This window comes from Schistocerca gregaria, chromosome 1, assembly GCF_023897955.1.
Source record: "Schistocerca gregaria isolate iqSchGreg1 chromosome 1, iqSchGreg1.2, whole genome shotgun sequence".
Lineage (NCBI taxonomy): Eukaryota > Metazoa > Arthropoda > Insecta > Orthoptera > Acrididae > Schistocerca > Schistocerca gregaria.
In genome coordinates, this window is record NC_064920.1 from 1,015,670,924 (window position 1) to 1,015,691,157 (window position 20,234).

A 20,234-nucleotide genomic window follows, 5' to 3' on the forward strand; every position below is an offset into this window, starting at 1 on the left:
CGAAGGAGAAATAAAAAATGATTAGCTTTCAAGGCGGACGCAGTGTTGACCTAAGGCAGTACACATACCTGCTTACTCCTGCAATAATTGGCGAGCCAAACTGTTAGATACAGTGTTAGAAACAAATGTGGTGACATGCTACTGTACCTCGTTCCTGACAGTATTTTACAACAAGGTGAAGCAGTGCCCCAGTTCGACACCAATTCGAGGAGCATTTGTTTTGCGGCAACAATTTCTCGCTTTGCTGACGTTGGGTAACCGTTTGATGTGGATGCGCGAACGAAAACAGCGGCGCGAGGTCGCCGTGTTTACCGCCGCCTCCTACGCAAGACACCGGCCACTCGCCGCCGCTTGCGTCACAGCGCGCCCCAGAGGACGCACGGGGCGCTGTCCGGCGTGTGGGGAGACCGCCTGGCTCTGTGGCCTCGCTCTGAGCTACGTCTGCTGTACACAAGCTGCGCTCGAGGCCTCGGACGCCACGTACACACGACCCCTGCCTCCCCATCTTTCTGGTGACATCCTGCTCGTAACCGATTCACATCGAACGTCACAGCGTCCAGCTGGCGCGACAGGAAAAGAAAGTACCTATTATGAACACAACACTCGTGTAATATTCTACAATCAGAATGAGGTTTTCACTTTGCAGCGGAGTGTGCGCTGATTTGAAACTTGCTGGCAGATTACAACTGTGTCCCGGACCGAGACTCGAACTCGGGCCCTTTGCCTTTCGCAGGCATGTGCTCTACCATCTGAGTTACCCAAGCACGACTCACGGCCCGTCCTCACAGCTTTACAAGTTTGGATAGTAGGAGACGAGGTACTGGTGCAAGTAAAACTGTGAGGACGCGGCGTGAGTCGCGCTTGAGTAGATCAGATGGTAGCCGGTAACGATCAACAGCGGAAAAAAAGAGGTAGAGCACATGCCCGCGAAAGGCAAAGGTCCTGAGTTCGAGTCTCATTCGACACACTGTTTTAATCTGCCAGGAAGTTTTAATATTCTACAATATTTATTATTTGTTATACGAACCGGTTTTCGTCTGTTACGCCATCATCAGGTACAAAGGCAAGTATGCGGTGCACTGACATTTTCTTGGACCAAAGATTTAAACTAGTGTATCTGCAGGGTATCACCATTTACAGAGATAAAAACATTGATGGTAGGATTATGAATAAAACGAAACGAATTATTTCAGTGTAAAAGCGATGTTGTTGTTGTTGTGGTCGTCAGTCCTGAAATTGGTTTGATGCAGCTCTCCATGCTACTCTATCCTGTGCAAGCTCCTTCATCTCCCAGTACCTACTGCAACCTACATCCTTCTGAATCTGCTTAGTGTAGTCATCTCTTGGTCTCCCTCTACGATTTTTACCCTCCACGCTGTCCTCCAATACTAAATTGGTGATCCCTTGATGCCTCAGAACATGTCCTACCAACCGATCCCTTCTTGTGGTCAAGTTGTGCCACAAACTTCTCTTCTCCCCAATCCGATTCAATACTTCCTCATTAGTTATGTGATCTACCCATCTAATCTTCAGCATTATTCTGTAGCACCACATTTCGAAAGCTTCTATTCTCTTCTTGTCCAAACTATTTATCGTCCATGATTCACTTCCATACATGGCTACACTCCATACAAATAATTTCAGAAATGACTTCCTGACACTTAAATCTATACTCGATGTTAACAAATTTCTCTTCTTCAGAAACGCTTTCCTTGCCATTGCCAGTCTACATTTTATATCCTTTCTACTTCGACCATCATCAGTTATTTTACTCCCCAAATAGCAAAACTCACTTCCTAATCTAATTCCCTCAGCATCACCCGACTTAATTCGACTACATTCCATTATCCTCGTTTTGCTTTTGTTGATGGTCATCTTATATCCTCCTTTCAAGACACTATCCATTCCGTTCAACTGCTCTTCCAAGTCCTTTGCTGTCTCTGACAGAATTACGATTTCTTCGGCGAACCTCAAACTTTTTATTTCTTCTCCATGGACTTTAATACCAACTACGAATTTTTCTTTTGTTTCCTGTACTGCTTGCTCAATATACAGATTGAATAACATCGGGGATAGACTACAGCCCTGTCTCACTCCTTTCCCAACCACTGCTTCCCTTTCATGTCCCTCGACTCTTATAACTGCCATCTGGTTTCTGTACAAATTGTAAATAGCCTTTCGCTCCCTGTATTTTACCCCTGCCACCTTCAGAATTTGAAAGAGAGTATTCCAGTCAACATTGTCAAAAGCTTTCTCTAAGTCTACAAATGCTAGAAACGTAGGTTTGCCCTTCCTTAATCTAGCTTCTAAGATAAGTCGTAGGGTAACATTATTAAATTAAGATAAATATGTGATTCATTAACTAATAAACTATACACAAATTACAACAGTTGAACGTAGAAGAAAATAACTGAACAATAAACTTTAGTGACATATTCCAAATACGTGGCTAAACAAAATAATCTTGTCTTCAGTAGGTCCTAAATTACAAACAGATAAGGCATAATAGTGATATTAAGCAGGCGAGTGAAGTAGCTTTGATTATACAAACTAAAATTTTTTTTTAGCGCAACGAGAGAAATCATTGTAGCTGAAATACAGGAAAATGGCACTATTACAAGATGTCGTAGATAGGATTATGAGCAGTATCTACAGTTATAACTGCCGACTAATGGAACAGTGTCTAGTCATTTAGTACTAAGCTTAGGTTGATGGACATGCGTTTCTTAATTTCCATTATTTTAAGACAGTTCATCTCCCTTCCTTTATGGATGTGATGTAATACTTCATGTTCCACCTTGCAACTATAACCTTTTTTAAGCAAAAGCAAAGTCTCCCTTTACATGTTCCCAACATCTGTGACGTTCCTATGAGCTGGTACAATTTGCTCTACCAGATTGACATACATACAGTTTTCCACAATTTTATCTATTCCACCCTTTTTCAGTGCTGGAGTGCTGATTTTACCGTTGGGAAAAAAATGTCCAACAGTGTTGTACACATAAAATGACGTTCTTACGTTCCTGTATTTAAGTTTTCTGGCTACATTCAGTGACACTATTCCTAAGTATGTATTTGTGCTCCATTTATTGCTTTCTTGAAGTGGTGGGTCAAGGAAAGGGTAAAGACGAGAGTCCACCTGTTCTTTCTGTTTTTAGGGCATTATGGAGTCCGCTAAGGCAAGAGGGTAACCATTGTTTGATGCTGTTTGTTTGATTGCATTTAATGCCAATTGGAAGCTGTGTTCACTCATGGGGATGGATATTAGCCGATGTTTCATTGAATTAAAGGCTGAAAATTAATGGGCCACTGGGTGTTGAGAAATGGTGGCTATTACCATATATGTGGTGGTAAATTTTCTATAAATCTTGAAAGCATGAGTACGGTCACTAATGTCTATGCTTAGATCTAAGTAATTTTTGCAGTTACCCCCAAACTCCACTGTGAACTACTGTGTTCAGAATTTAGTTGCTTGGTAGCACCTGTCCATAAGCATAATAAATTATCAGCATACCTAAATCAGTATCAAATATTGGAAAAAATTGATTATTTTCCAAAAACCATGTTTCAGAATTTTACATCAAGATTTCAGCAACAACTAGACTGAGGGAGCATCCCATAGCTACACTATGCAACAGTTTGCATATCCTGCCATGGAAACGAAAATAATTTTGCGTTGGACAGGTTTGTGCAGCTAACCTTATGTCATCCGTGACAACCGGGTTAACTCCCATTCTGTGAGAATGTTTGCACTCCGGAGCAGGTATATCAGGGAATAAGTTGCTAACATCAAAAGAAAACAGCTTAGCACTAGGGGAGATTGCCATGTCTCTGAAGTTGTTCACTAAGTCAACAACGTTAGAACACACCATTGTATGGTAATGAATCTTAGTCTGCCGGAAACGGGAACGGCGTCTTTGTCACCTTAAACGCATTCTTGACTAACATCATTTCACCACGTCCAGTCTGAAAGGGAACTAGCCCTCATGAGCGTCACGGCGTGTACTTAAAGTAAACCTGATCTGCTTCGTCACAGTGGTACTACTAATGCTTCTCTTATGTGACTGGCGCAAATTTGAATAGACATCGTCTTTCAGATATACAGGGTCGCGCACGAAATGTGTTACCATTTTGTAAACTTTATTGTCAATACAATCTGAAAGGAACATTACTACAATGTAGAGCCGTCCATGGAGATTTGTTATAACTCAGCACATGCTCAATATGTCCACCGTTTCGTTTCCTAACTTCCTTCAAACGAACACTGAAATTAGTGACTACCCTATGGCACATGTCTTCCGTAATTTCACTGCAAGCTTGAAGAATAAGTCTTCTGAGCACCATTAAATCACGTGGACGTTTCGGAAAATTTTTTTCCTTTAGGTACCCCCAAAGAAAAAAGTCACATGGATTGAGGTCTGGCCTATTGGGGGTCAATTTTGTTCGTCATTGAAGCGACCTGGAAACCTGAGTGAAATGATCCACATGTCGAAATGCTCGTGTAAAAACTCCAACACAGTGTTTGCAGTTCAAAAATGGTTCAAATGGCTCTGAGCACTATGGGACTTAACTTCTGAGGTCATCAGTCCCCTAACTAACCTAAGGACATCACACACATGCATGCCCGAGGCAGCGGTCGCGCGGTTCCAGACTGTAGCGCCTAGAACCGCTCGGCCACCCCGGCCGGCTTGTGTTTGCAATATGTGGCCTTGCTCCATCTTGCATGAACCACTACGTGTTGAAGGGCAAGGCAGTAGCAAGAAGCTGTGGAATAAAGCTGTTGCGAAGTATGCTCAAATAACGCTCGCTGTTCACAGTTTCTTCAAAGAAAAAGGGTCCAATAAGTCCGTGACTGGAAATTGCTGCCCACGCTGTAATCCTCGGAGTATAATGTCGTCGTTCATGAAGCACTTGTGGGTTTTCAGTGGCCCAAAAGCGTACATTTTGTTTGTTAACCACACCGTCCAAATAGAAATGCGACTCGTCTGAAAACCAAACGTTGTTGTGAGTTTCTTCCCTATCCTCCGCCCACGGAGCAAATAGTAGTCTCTGGTGCTTGTATTCTTCAGTGAGCTTCTGTGCACAGGTCATCTTGTATGGGTACATATGGAGGTCACTTTTAAGAATACATTGAACGGAACGTCTGGATATTCCCAGTTGCACTGCTGCCTTTCTACACTATTTCACGGGACTTCTCTGTACAGCAACTCGTACCGCTTCAGCATTCTCCGGCGAACAAACAGGCTTAGGCCGAGGTCCCTTCGCTTCCAATACTGTTCCTTCCTGTACAAATTTATCGTACAACCTGTGGATGGTCTTCTTGCAAGGGACCCATCGTGTGTTGAACTGTGGTCCAAATCGCCTCTGAATCACAACAAGGCTTTTCGTTTCATGAAAAAGTAACAAAATTGCCGATCGTTGCTGTGTCGTCAGTTTTTCATTGTCAGCCATTGCTGCTTACTAGTCTCCTAGCGGCAGTATCGTGAATTACACGTCATTACGTAACTCATTTGTTTTTCCAAGCTCTGCTGGTACTGCTGTAGAGATCCCAGCGGGATGTCTAATCATCATCATCATCATTTAAGACTGATTATGCCTTTCAGCCTTCAGTCTGGAGCATAGCCCCCTTATAAAATTCCTCCACGATCCCCTATTGGTGCCTCTTCCGATGTTAAACCTATTACTTCAAAATCATTCTTAACCGAATCCAGGTATCTTCTCCTTGGTCTGCCCCGACTCCTCCTACCCTCTACTGCTGAACCCATGAGTCTCTTGGGTAACCTTGTTTCTCCCATGCGTGTAACATGACCCCACCATCTAAGCCTGATCGTCCTGACTGCTACACCTATAGAGTTCATTCCCACTTTTTCTTTGATTTCCTCATTGTGGACACCCTCCCGCCATTGTTCCCTTCTACTAGTACCTGCAATCATCCTAGCTACTTTCATATCCGTAACCTCAACCTTGTTGATAAGGTAACCTGAATCCACCCAGCTTTCACTCCCATACAACAAAGTTGGTCGAAAGATTGAACGGTGCACAGATAACTTAGTCTTGGTACTGACTTCCTTCTTGCAGAAGAGAGTAGATCGTAGCTGAGCGCTCACTGCATTAGCTTTGCTACACCTCGCTTCCAGTTCTTTCACTATGTTGCCATCCTGTGAGAATATGCATCCTAAGTACTTGAAACCGTCCACCTGTTGTGACTTTGTTCCTCCTATTTGGCACTCAATCCGTTTATATTTCTTTCCCACTGACATTACTTTCGTTTTGGAGATGCTAATCTTCATACCACTGTCCTTACATTTCTGAGCTAGCTCTGAAATATTACTTTGCAAACGTTCAATCGAATCTGCCATCACAACTAAGTCATCTGCATATGCAAGACTGCTTATTTTGTGTTCACATATCTTAATCTCACCCAACCAGTCTATTGTTTTCAACATATGACTCATAAATAATATGAACAACAGTGGCGACAGGTTGCAGCCTTGTCTTACTCCTGAAACTACTCTGAACCATGAACTCAATTTACCGTCAACTCTAACTGCTGCCTGACTATCCATGTAAAGACCTTTAATTGCTTGCAAAAGTTGGCCTCCTATTCCATAATCTCGTAGAACAGACAATAACGTCCTCCTAGGAACCCGGTCATATGCCTTTTCTAGATCTATAAAACATAGATACAATTCCCTGTTCCACTCATAACACTTCTCCATTATTTGCGGTAAGCTAAAGATCTGGTCCTGACAACCTCTAAGAGGCCTAAACCCACACTGATTTTCATCCAATTGGTCCTCAACTAATACTCGCACTTTCCTTTCAACAATACCTGAGAAGATTTTACCCACAACGCTGATTAAAGAGATACCTCTGTAATTGTTACAATCTTTTCTGTTTCCATGTTTAAAGATAGGTGTGATTACTGCTTTTGTCCAGTCTGATGGAACCTGTCCCGACTCCCAGGCCATTTCAATTATCGTGTGTAGCCACTTAAGACCTGACATTCCACTGTATTTGATGAGTTCCGACTTAATTTCATCCACCCCAGCTGCTTTATTGCACTGCAATCTATTGACCATTTTCTCCACTTCCTCAAATGTGATTCTATTTCCATCATCATTCCCATCCCATTCTGTCCCGAAATCTGAAACATTACTGATCGTATTTTCACCTACATTGAGCAACTCTTCAAAATATTCCCTCCATCTGCCCAAGGCATCCACAGAATTCACCAGCAGTTTTCCTGACCTGTCCAAAATACTTGTCATTTCCTTCTTACCTCCCTTTCGAAGACTGCTGATTACACTCCAGAATGGTTTTCCAGCAGCTTGACCCATAGTCTCCAACCTGTTTCCAAAGTCTTCCCAAGATTTCTTCTTGGAAGCTGCAATTATCTGTTTGGCTTTGTTTCTTTCTTCAACATAACTTTCTCTGTCTACTTGAGTTCTAGTATGTAGCAATTTTTGATACGCTTTCTTTTTCCTTTTACAGGCTGCCTTGACTGTGTCATTCCACCAAGCTGTTTGCTTCTTCCTACTTTTACACACTACTGTTCCAAGACATTCTTTAGCCACTTCTAGTACTGTGTCCCTGTACCTTGTCCATTCCTTTTCCAATGACTGTAATTGACTACAATCAACTAACTGGTACCTTTCTGAGATCGCTGTTATGTACTTGTGCCTGATTTCCTTATCCTGAAGTTTCTCCACTCTTATCCTCCTACACATGGACCAGACCACCTGCACTTTCGGCCTCACAATCCCAATTTCACTGCAGATTAAATAATGATCAGTGTCATCAAAGAATCCCCTGAATACACGTGTGTCTCTTACAGCCTTCCTGAATTCGTGATCTGTTATTATATAGTCAATGACAGATCTGGTTCCCCTGCCTTCCCAAGTACATCGGTGAATGTTCTTATGTTTAAAAAAGGAGTTTGTGATTACTAAGCCCATACTGACACAGAAATCCATGAGTTGTTTCCCGTTCCTGTTGGCCTCCATATCCTCTCCAAATTTACCCATAACCTTTTCATACCCTTCTGTTCGATTTCCAATCCTGGCGTTAAAATCACCCATGAGCAGGACACTGTCCTTGTCCTTCACTCTAACAACTACATCACTGAGTGCCTCATAAAAACTATCCGTCTTATCTTGATCTGTCCCTTCACAAAGCGAATATACTGACACAATCCTAATTTTCATGCTAGACACTGTCAAATCTATCCACATCAGTCGTTCGTTTACATACCTTATTGTAACTACGCTGGGTTCCATTTCTTTCCTGATGTACAGCCCTACACCCCATTGTGCTATTCCTGCTTTGACTCCTGACAGGTAGACCTTGTATTCTCGCACTTCCTCTTCTTTCTCACCCCTTACCCGAATGTCACTTACAGCTAAAACGTCCAGCCCCATCTTACTTGCAGCCTCTGCCAGCTCTACCTTCTTCCCAGAGTAGCCCCCATTGATATTAATAGCTCCCCATCTCATTACCATTTGTTTGCCAATTCGTATCTTAGGAGTCCCTGGTTTGTAAGTTAGAGGTGGGACTCCGTCACCTCCAAAGGTCCTAGGCATTTTGCTCTGATTGTTGCCGCATCATATTTAATGTACGTTGAAAATTGTGAAAGAAACAATTGGTAACACATTTTGTGCGCCACCCTGTAGAAACGCACCTACCAACTTTCGTTTATGTTGCACACCTCCTTCTTGGCGCCGCGGTTTCTTTTCCGTCAGCATATTTTGTTCCAAAAAATGGTTCAAACGGCTCTCAGCACTATGGGACTTAACATCTGTGGCCATCAGTCCCCTAGAACTTAGAACTACTTAAACCTAACTAACCTAAGGACATCACACACATCCATGCCCGAGGCAGGGATCGAACCTGAGACCGTAGCAGTCGCGCGGTTCCGGACTGAGCGCCTAGAACCACTAGACCACCGCGGCCGGCATTTTGTTACACAAACAATCCAGAAAACGAATGTTATTCCGATATGATCCACTATGCCGTGTTGCTCCTTCGTTTTCACACTCCATGGGTCTGAAACTTTCTCTATGGCTGCTAGCATTAGGTTACGGGGTGTTGTGTGCTGTCCTTGGGTTAGTTAGGTTTAACTAGTTCTAAGTTCTAGGGGACTCATTGCCATAGATGTTAAGTCCCATAGTGCTCAGAGCTAGCCATTTAGGTTACTACAATTAAATGCAAGTCCCTTAATGTATGCTCACTTGATGCTAGCCTCGTTCCGATATGTTGAACTGTTTACAAAATATTAGACTTGGTACAACTTGTATTAACGCAGTTGAGGGCATTTTATGACACGATGAATAAGCTGATAAATTACCAGATTCTGTCTCTTTGGGGAATCATTCTCAGTAATGTAATGTACACCTTTCCCCGAGTAGAGTCAGAATGATTTCTGTCAGAGTAAATACAACAGATCTTAAACTTACACGTCTTCATTTACACATCACGGTTCATTTCTCACCAACAGCGCACAGGGCGAAAGGTATTCAGCCGGTCCACTGGCCTACTTCGGTGGAGACATGTCGCTGCACTGTCTCTTGCCAAATATCGTCAGGTCAGCGTGACTGAGGGTATTTGCTCCTCTCCGCATTCTGTTTGTGTAAGACGAAACCGTTTTAAGCTGATGAAGAAGGAAAAGGCTGTCTAGTATCCCTGCAGTGTGATGTAAGGCGCTTCTGGTTCTCATGTGAAGTGGTCTAAACTTTGCACGGCTGATGAACGGGTCTTGTCGTCCCTAATCTTACTTTTTAAACCACACGACAATGCTGAGAGCACTTGAAGTGTATCAGTGTTCGTTGAGGTTGACGTAATTATACAAATGCTATGACGATACAGTAATAGCTGCAAAAAGGTAAAAAATTCACCTAGAAATTATCAAAAATAAACGAAGTTTAGCCCAGCTAGCACATACATACGTAGTGTGACAAACAATTAGATGTCCATAGGAGTGAAACAGTATTAAATGTCTAAATCACTGTGTAGTGAAATCGTGCATGTACTTATACATGTTACAACACTATGCCCCTAACAGATCAAATAGTCGTGTTACGGGAAGAGCCACGTATAGCACTATTATACGGCGATGTGTGCTTATAGTGTATACTTCATAAACGTGACTCCTTTCCGGAACAGTTGTATAATGTTACCCCTTTTACAGGATTTACCGAAATGTGTGACTAATGGACTTGGAAATCAGACAATTAGTTCTTTTCATAAGAGTTTTCTAGCTGTTGGAAAGAAACGCAATAAAATTGAAATAACTCTGAATCTAGGTCCTTTCTGTACTTAGGTCATTAAGTGGTTCATCTAATGGATTTACGGTCGCCAGCCTACCAACTTTCATAAAAGTATAAGAATGAAATTTTGCCTACTTTCCTTCTGTGCCCTAACACAACTTCACAAATAAATATAACTTTTCAGGTTACGGTTCTGAGAAAGACACAAAAATGTTTTAGCTACTACACCCACATCCATATGTATCTAGAAAGACCACTAATTTTCAATCATCATTATGTGCTAAAAAAAATTGTCCAGGGTGACCTGTTTGCATTTTATATAACCAACAAATTGAATGCTTAAATATTCAGATAGCGTTATATATATCTATATATAAATTTTGTAAGACACTTTATTTCTATATTTCTCTTAACAAATGATCTGCTAGAAGCTAAGGGTCACTCTACATTGTCATTCAGTATTTTCATGCAACCATACATAAGCAGTTTTCTTTTTATAGCTGTTTGTACCTTACTGAATTTCATTTGTAGCAGAAAGAGTTTTATGTTTACTTTATTCAAAACCTATTTACTCACTTTCAATTTACTCATTGCCACAAAGAGAGTAAGATTATTAAACTCGTTAAATTTGTCTCAGAACATCTACTTCAGTGGTTAAGCAAAATTTTGTTCAGCACTTCAATTACGTAAATCATTCAGTACTTTTACCTGCACTTTAAGAAGTTAGTCTACAACAATTATTTTCAGACATTTATTCAAAGACGAAAATAAGACACTGAATAAACCACTTCAAATGTTGTTACAATAGGTTTACTCGCAATAATCAGACACCAAGGAAGGACGCTAGATAGGTGAATGATTAGAAGTAAAATAACAGGGTGAACCAATTTTAATGTTTTACACAACAATAATTCAAAAAAGTTAATTTTGAATTAATATACAATTCCAATTACACAGTTGGTAACCTTTTGACGGTAGTCGTTGGGTGTCACAGGTAGTAATATCAGCTACAGTACCCACGATACGGCGTACAAGTTTCTTGAAGTATGGACTAATTTATTATTCCTGGCGTCGTTTTAACGTCCATAACATAGCCCAACAACTTGTACCAAAGCCGTAAGTATTCAGCAGTCGTCATCCAGGACTATTGTACAACAATTTCCAGGCAGTCCGTCCGAGTGTTGCCTCTTTTACTACAGACTGTGTCCTCTCGTTCCCACTGGCTCTACAGGTAGCGCGTCAAAATCTAAGCCATCTTTTACACTTCCCACAGTAACTTCCGGACAGTAGAAAAGCACTCCATCTTTTATATAACACATGTCCTACACATTATCCTAAGCGTGTACCATTTTATACAAATGACAATTTGTACGAATAGATAAAATTACGTATACGAACGTTTTCACTTCTGTAATCCATGACAAAATATTATTTAGCAAATTACACATTTCACATATTTCTTTAACATAAGTTACAAACTTACATTACCATTCTAACTCTTACAAATATACATTACCAATCCAACATCACGTATATCACACTTTCCATAGAGTCTTTGTATATCACACTTACATTATGACAAATTTTAAAGGCAAATCTTTTTTTATAAATTAGATGAGTGAATGAATAATGGTATTATAATGTGTGCATGCATTTCAATACAACTCTGACATACCTGGAGTAAATTCAGTTTAATATGTTAACATATGACTTCTTAACTAGAAGACCTCTAAGAGTGCAGTGGAATCTCTCGAAAGCCTGGAAGTAATTCAACCAGACTTGGTATACGTACGACTTCTTACTTTAAGAAAAACGTGGTGAGACATTCTTTGGCTCTAGGTGTGCCTGTGAGGTTACGAGCTGGGTGGCTTGTAAAAATAAACGAAAGTTTAGAACACCTGACGTAATTTGAACCAAACTATGCGAACGTGTGACGTAATACCTGTAAAAATAGTACTGTGGTGGAAACAGGTATCTTAGCATACGTAGCAATCAGAGTGATTTTTGGGGAGGGGCGAATTTGGGACATATGGAGAAATTTTAATAAAATTTTCTCAAATTATTGTGGGGGGTAAGATGCTCCTTGTGTCCATAGGGTTGAAAATTAGTTTGGGAACGTGATAAACATAAATAAAACGGACAAGTGCGCGTAGGACTCGTGCTCAGAGAATTTCGTGCAAGTTCAATGATGTATATAGACAGTTCATCTGTAGAATTTTATCAGTGAATTTGCGATTGTCAAAATATATAACGTAAATGGATGTATATTTTTGTTGCATTGACTTACAGGCTTGTATTTTTTACACCGAAAGTGGACCATAGTCTTCAATAAAACTAAACTCTGTCCGAACAGGCCATGAAGGCCCAACGGTACCGACCAGCCGCCGTGTCACCCTCAGATCACAGGCATCACTGGATGCTGATATGGAGGGGTATGTGGTCAGCACACCGCTCTCCCAGCCGTTGTCAGTTTTCGTGACAGGAGCCGCTACTTCTCAACCAAGTAGCTCCTAAATTTGCCTCACAAGGGCAGAGCGCACCCCGTTTGCCAACAGCGCTGGACAGACCGGATTGTCACCCATCCAAGTGCTAGCCCAGCCCGACAGCGCTTAATTTATGTGATCTGACGGGAACCGGTATTACCACTGCGGTAGGGCAGTATAGACTTCAATACCTAGCACAAATTTCAGCTTGATAACTCTACTCGTTCTTCAGAAAAAGGGATCGTAATACACAGAAGGACAACAAAGTGATCCTATAAGGGTTTCGTTTTAACCTACTGAGGTACGGAGTCCTATAGCGTTTATAATCACATAGAAAAAAAACTGCAACCCTAATAAGGACTTGCGGGGTGTAAACAAAGGTGGTAGGCGGGTTTCTACATCCGAAAGAGATGTCTATTACAGAATGAGATTTTCACTCTGCAGCGGAGTATGCGCTGATATGAAACTTCCTGGCAGATTAAAACTGTGTGCCGGACCGAGACTCGAACTCTGGAACTTTGCCTTCCGCGGGCAAGGGCTCTACCAACTTACCTACCCAAGCATGACTCACGCCCCGTCCTCACAGCTTTACTTCTACCAGTATCTTGTCTCCTACCTTCCAAACTTTACAGAGCTGTGAGGAAGGGGCTGTGAGTAGTGCTTGGGTAGCTCAGATGCCGGCACGGTAGCTCAGCGTGTTCGGTCAGAGAGCCGGTTGACCTCTATAATAAAAAACTGAGAGCCGACAGGTGTGGGCGTGCGGTTCTAGGCGCTTCAGTCTGGAACCGCGTGACCGCTACGGTCGCAGGTTCGAATCCTGGATGTGTGTGATGTCCTTAGGGTGGTTAAGCGTAAGTAGTTCTAAGTTCTAGGCGACTAATGACCACAGATGTTAAGTCCCGTAGTGCTCAGAGCCATTTGAGCCAAAAAACTGAGTCGAAGGATCAACAATCGAACTAGAACGGATGTCATGTGACGTCCGCAACGACCAAACACAACGACCAACAACGAACAAAATGCAAAAAAAAAAAAAAAAAAAAAAAAAAAAAAAAAAAAAAAAAAAAAAAAAGTTGATAGGGCACTTGCCCACGAAAGGCAAAGGTCCCAAGTTCGAGGCTCGGTCCGGCACACAGTTTTAACCTGCCAGGAAGTTTCATGTCTGTTAGAGTTTTCACGCCAGTCGCATAAGACTAACGCTAGTAGCGATGCAAATAAGGTTTGCTTTAAATATACACTTAAGCTTCGTGGATGTTAGTCTCCTTTGAGACTGAACATGGTGAGTTGATGCTAGTCAAGAATGCCTTTAAGGCAACAAAGACGCCATTATCAACTCGTCATCGGCTACGAGAAGCTGGATGTTCCTTCTGCGATAGTGCTGAAAGACTTGGCAGAAATGTAGCCAGTGCACACGATTGCTGACAGCGGTGTTGACGAGAACGTACGGTCGCAAGATGGCCGGGCTCCGGACGGCCTCGATGCACTACCGAGAGGGGAGACCACAGTGTTCGGTGTATGGATCTGGCGCTTCCTACTGCATTTACAGCAGCAATCTGAGCAGCAGTTGCAACCACAGTGATACAACGAACTGTTCCAAATCGATTATTTGAAGGGCAGTTCTGAGCCAGACCTCTTGTACTGTGCATTACACTGAATCCAAACCACCGCCAATTGCGACTTCAGCAGTATTTAGCGAGAGCTCTTTGAGGGGTTGGGTGGAGATATGTTGTGTTTTCTGATGAAAGCTGGTTATGTCTTGGTGTCATTGATGGCCGTACATTGGTTAGATGGAGGCCAGTTGAGGAACCGTAACGAACCTGTCTGCGTGCTAGACAAACTGGACCTACACCTGCAGCTACTGTCTGAGTTGTGATTTTATACGGCAGCAGGAACTCCCCATGCTGTCTGATTGGAAGTTTGTATGTCATGACAATTAAATCAAGACCTTAAGCTGTCGACAGACGTTGATCTACATCAACGGGGACAGTTGAAAATGTGTGCCCCGACCGGGACTCGAACCCGGGATCTCCTGCTTACATGGCAGACACTCTATCCATCTGAGCCACCGAGGGCACAGAGGATAGAGCGACTGCAGGGACTTATCCCTGTCCGATTTTCAAATGTCTCTGAGCACTATGGGACTTAACATCTACGGTCTTCAGTCCCCTAGAACTTAGAACAACTTAAACCTAAACCTAAGGACATCACACAACACCCAACCATCACGAGGCAGAGAAAATCCCTGACCCCGCCGGGAATCGAAAACGGGAACCCGGGCGCGGGAAGCGAGAACGCTACCGTACGACCACGAGCTGCGGGCACTTCCCTGTCCGAAAGGACAGGTACCATCTTCATATAGTTAAGTCTAACCGGCCAGCAATGCCCGAACTCTTACCGTACTCGGTAAGATTGTCTGCCGCTAGTAATGAGTGTAATGGTCAGGGCACTACGAATTTAGTGTGTGGACATCAAGTTGGGATGTGGGTCTCACGGGGAGCGTGCAAGGGATAAGTTCAAATGGCTCTGAGCACTATGGGACTCAACTGCTGTGGTCATTAGTCCCCTAGAACTTAGAACTACTTAAACCTAACTAACCTAAGGACATCACACACATCCATGCCCGAGGCAGGATTCGAACCTGCGACCGTAGCAGTCCCACGGTTCCGGACTGCGCGCCTAGAACCGCGAGACCACCGCGGCCGGCAAGGGATAAGTCCCTGCAGTCGCTCTGTGCCCTCGGTGGCTCAGACGGATAGAGCGTCTGCCATGTAAGCAGGAGATCGCGGATTCGAGTCCCGATCAGGGCACACATTTTCAACTGTCCCCGTTGATGTATATCAATGCCTGTCGACAGCTTAAGGTCTTGATTTAATTATCATTTGATTCTAGAGATCTGCACTCTTTCGGACATGTCCAAAAGAACAGATACCATCTTCATATATTTGTATGTCAGTCTGCCAATCTGGTGATTCGACATGTCCTGCTGCCATTCCTACAGATAAGAATGGTAAGAGTACGGTATGCCAGTTTGGTATCTATAACATTACTGAAACTTTTAGTTTGTGATCGTGACACAGCAAGCACAAAGGATGTGCAATCGGAATTTATCACCATCTTTTGGGGCTTCAGAGAGTTCAAATCATTGAAATGAGGAACGTGGGAGCATCAAACAGGTGAGCAGCACGTTTTGTACTGTCACGAAATAGGGGAGAGTGGGTCACGGACATGATACAGGATTTGGGGGTGAACAGCATTAACACAAAGGCGTTTTTCGTTGGGGCTGAATCTTCTCACGAAATTTCAGTCACCAACTTTCTCTTCAGAATGCGAAAATATTTCGTTGACGCCGACCTACATAGGGAGAAACGATCATCATAATAAAATACGGGAAATCAAAGCCCGCACGGAAAAGATATAGGTGTTCGTTTTCTCCGCGCGCGCTGTTCGAGAGTGGAATAATAGAGAATTATTGTGAAGTTAGTTCGATGAACCCTCTCCCAGGCACTTAAATGTAGTTTGCTGAGTATCTATGTAGATGTAGAATTATACTGGCGAAAACAATCTAACATCAAAAAATGATTAGAGTAATGAAGTCTCGGGAACACATGTGCCACCGAGCGAGGTGGCGCAGTGGTTAGCACATTGGACTCGCATTCGGGAGGACGACGGTTCAATCCCGAGTCCGGCCATCCTGATTTAGGTTTTCCGTGATTTCCCTAAATCGCTCCAGGCAAATGCCGGGATGGTTCCTCTGAAAGGGCACGGCCGACTTCCTTCCCCGTCCTTCCCTAATCTGATGAGACCGATGACCTCGCTGTTTGGTCTCTTCCCCAAACAACCAACCAACCAACACATGTGCCATACATGAACCGCATTCCAGCGGGTGCTTTCTAACAGGATAACGCTCGTCTACATCTCGCGGTCGTAACCCAGAATGCTCTACAGATTGTCGACACGTTGCCTTGACCTGATCGATTACCAGATCTGTCTCCATTGGAGCACATGTGGGACATCATAGGACGACAACTCGAGCTTCTTCAACAAACAGCATTCTCCGTCCCTGTATTGAACAACCAACTGCAAAAGGCGTGGGACTCCATCCCACAAACTGACATCCGGCACCCGTTTAACACAATTCATACACGTTTAAATATTTGAATTGAACAAATGGTTCAAATGGCTCTGAGCACTATGGGACTTAACTGCTGTGGTCATCAGTCCCCTAGAACTTAGAACTACTTAAACATAACTAACCTAAGGACATCACACACATCCATGCCCGAGGCAGGATTCGAACCTGCGACCGTAGCGGTCACGCGGTTCCAGACTGTAGCGCCTTTAACCGCACGGCCACTCCGGCCGGCCTGCATTGAACATTCTTGCGGTCACATCGGTTACTAATCTACCAGCAGTTCACATTTTCAATGGCTTATCTGGTGCTTACATTTACCTGTGATCTTGCAACGTCAATCACTTAAATATGTTACCTCGGTAGATGTATTCCCGAAATTTCATTATTCTACTCATCTTTTGCGTTGCGATTTTTTTGTCAATGTATCTGTGTGATGCTCCCAAGTTCCTCACTTCAATGATTCGACCTCTCTCAAAGCCCAAAAGACGGTGATAAATTCCAAGAGCATGTCTTTTGTGCTTGCTGTGTTGCGACCACAAATTAAAAGTTCCAGTAACATTATAAAAACACCCAACTGCCATAATGCATTCACGCCATCCTTAATCTATAGGAATGGCTTTCTTCTGTACTCAAATTAAGCTCGCTGAAGTTTTAATCAACGCAAACCCACAAGTATGGATATACTGGGGTGTCATTCAGGTAGGATTCGATCAGTGTGTTCATTGTGTAACCTTTACAGTTTCCGTCAGTGGCTAAGCGTCCTCAAAACACTCCCTAATTTTTCTTTCCCGCTCCCCTCACAGCTTTCTCATTCCTTCCAATCCTGCCGTTCTTCTCTTCCATTTGTTTCCACTTTTTCCTTATCATTTTCCCTATTTATCTTTCTTCTCCTTTCACTTCCTTCCTTGTCGTGCTACGATCTTCCTTCTTCAATGCACTACATACACTACTGGCCATTAAAATTGCTACACCACGAAGATGACGTGCTACAGACGCGAAATTTAACCGACAGGAAGAAAATGCTGTGATATGCAAATGATTAGCTTTTCAGAGCATTCACACAGGGTTGCCGCCGGTGGCGACACCTACAACGTGCTGACATGAGGAAAGTTTCCAACCGATTTCTCGTACACAAACAGCAGTTGACCTCCGTTGCCTGGTGAAACGTTGTTGGGATGCCTCGTGTAAGGAGGAGAAATGCGTACCATCACGTTTCCAACTTTGATAAAGGTCGGATTGTAGCCTATCGCGATTGCGGTTTATTGTATCGCGACATTGCTGCTCGCGTTGGTCGAGATCCAATGACTGAGCAGAATGTGGAATTGCTGGGTTCAGGAGGGTAATACGTAAAGCCGTGCTGGATACAAACGGCCTCGTATCACTAGCAGTCGAGATCACAGGCATCTTATCCGCATGGCTGTAACGGATCGTGCAGCAACGTCTCGATACCCGAGTCAACAGATGGGGACGTTTGCAAGACAACAACTGTCTGCACGAACAGTTCGACGACGTTTGCAGCAGCATGGAGTATCAGCTCGGAGACCATGGCTGCGGTTACCCTTGACGCTGCATCACAGACAGGAGCGCCTGCTATGGTGTAATCAACGACGAACCTCTGAGCACGAATGGCAAAACGTCATTTTTTCGGATGAATCCACGTTCTGTTTACAGCATCATGATGGTCACATCAATGTTCGGCGACATCGCGGTGAACACACATAGGAAGCGTGTATTCATCATCGCCATACTGGCGTATCACCTTGCGTGATATGGGGTGCCATTGGTTACACGTCTCGGTCACCTCTTGTTCGCATTGACGGCACCTTGAACAGTGGACGTTACATTTCAGATGTGTTTCGCCCCGTGGCTCTACCCTTCATTCGATCCCTGCGAAACCCTACATTTCAGCAGGATAATGCACGACCGCATGTTGCAGGTACTGTACGGGCCTTTCTGGATACATTCTCCAGATCTCTCACCAATTGAAAACGTCTGGTCGATGGTGGCCGAACAACTGACTTGTCACAATACGCCAGTCACTACTCTTGATGAACTGTGGTATCGTGTTGAAGCTGCATGGGCAGCTGTACCTGTACACGTCATCCAAGCTCTGTTTGACTGAATGCCCAGGCGTATCGAGGCCGTTATTACGACCATAGGTACTTACTTCTCAGGATCTATGCACCCTTGCTTGAAAATGTAATCACATGTCAGTTCTAGTATAATATATCTGTCCAATGAATACCCGTTTATCATCTGCATTTCTTCTCGGTGTAGCAATTTTAATGGCCAGTAGTTTATTTATACCTCTCTCTCTCTCTCTCTCTCTCTCTCTCTCTCTCTCTGTCTCTCTCCGTATTCTCCCCTTTATCTTTCTCCAACTGTTTCACTCACATTTTTATCCTCTCAACCTCCTTCTCCGACCCCTCTTTCTCTTACACATATAACTCTCTTCCCCCTCCACATCCACCATACCTCTGTCCTACCAGCCCCTCTGCCTCACGAGTGCATTTATTTTCCCGTCAGCATCATTATACCACCCACTGCATCTCACCCTAACTCCTCCTCACATTGCACCCCCCCCCCTCCCCCCGTTCCTCATCTTTGTCTGACGTACACATCCATCCTGTCTCTCAGTCCACAGTGTGTGTGTGTGTGTGGGGGGGGGGGGGGGGGCTGTGTTTCAGTGGCTCACACTGCTAGGTACAAATGGTCGCCTTGCGTGCGGAGCAGGCATTTACACAGTGCGCCGGTTTGCAGACCTGTTCGCGCGTTTGGTGGGTGCCGGGTGGCTGCTGAATGCGCGACGCGGCGTGGTGCGCGGCTGGCACGGCACCACACCCTGGGTCATGCTCTACACGGCTGACGTCGCCCAGGTAGTCCAGACTACTACCAGTGTTTGCTCTCTCTGGCTCTCTTTCTCAATCCGCTTCTTTCCTCGCTACCGGCTGACTACCCTGCAGTGCCATTTAAACATAAGAGGACAGGCTCTGCTGTGCCAGTCAATGAGAAAGCGCTCACAGCAGTCCACATTCTGCTTGTTACATTATACGTGAAGTTACTTCCTTGAAAGACATATGGTTTGAATGCATAGATCTATTATTTTACAGTATCCAACAAAGATGGGAGAAGGCAGACCGATACACGAAGTTCCCTACACATTCCCCAATTCCGTCAGATTCCCTCATAAGACCGATTGGTATACCGTAATTCCTCACTGGCAAATGTACTTCTGATCAAAAGTATCCGGGCACATAACACTTGACACTGATAAGAAGTATGTCCCAACACAATCTAGGGGTAGCGTCTTTCATTAGTCTAAACCTCCTCAGTCCCATGTTGGAGCCCCTCTGGTGC

At 43.7% G+C, this 20,234-nt stretch overlaps 1 protein-coding gene and 1 non-coding gene across 2 annotated transcripts in view; one reads left to right on the forward strand and one right to left on the reverse strand.

The window, feature by feature from the left end:
- The window catches only part of LOC126278867 (cytochrome P450 4c3), a 313,222-nt gene that overhangs the window by 14,730 nt on the left and 278,258 nt on the right, over positions 1 to 20,234 (forward strand). The gene's annotated exons all lie outside the window — the stretch shown is intronic.
- Trnat-ugu (transfer RNA threonine (anticodon UGU)) lies at positions 14,744 to 14,818 on the reverse strand. Its single transcript has one exon. It is a non-coding gene; the product is annotated as a tRNA-Thr (tRNA).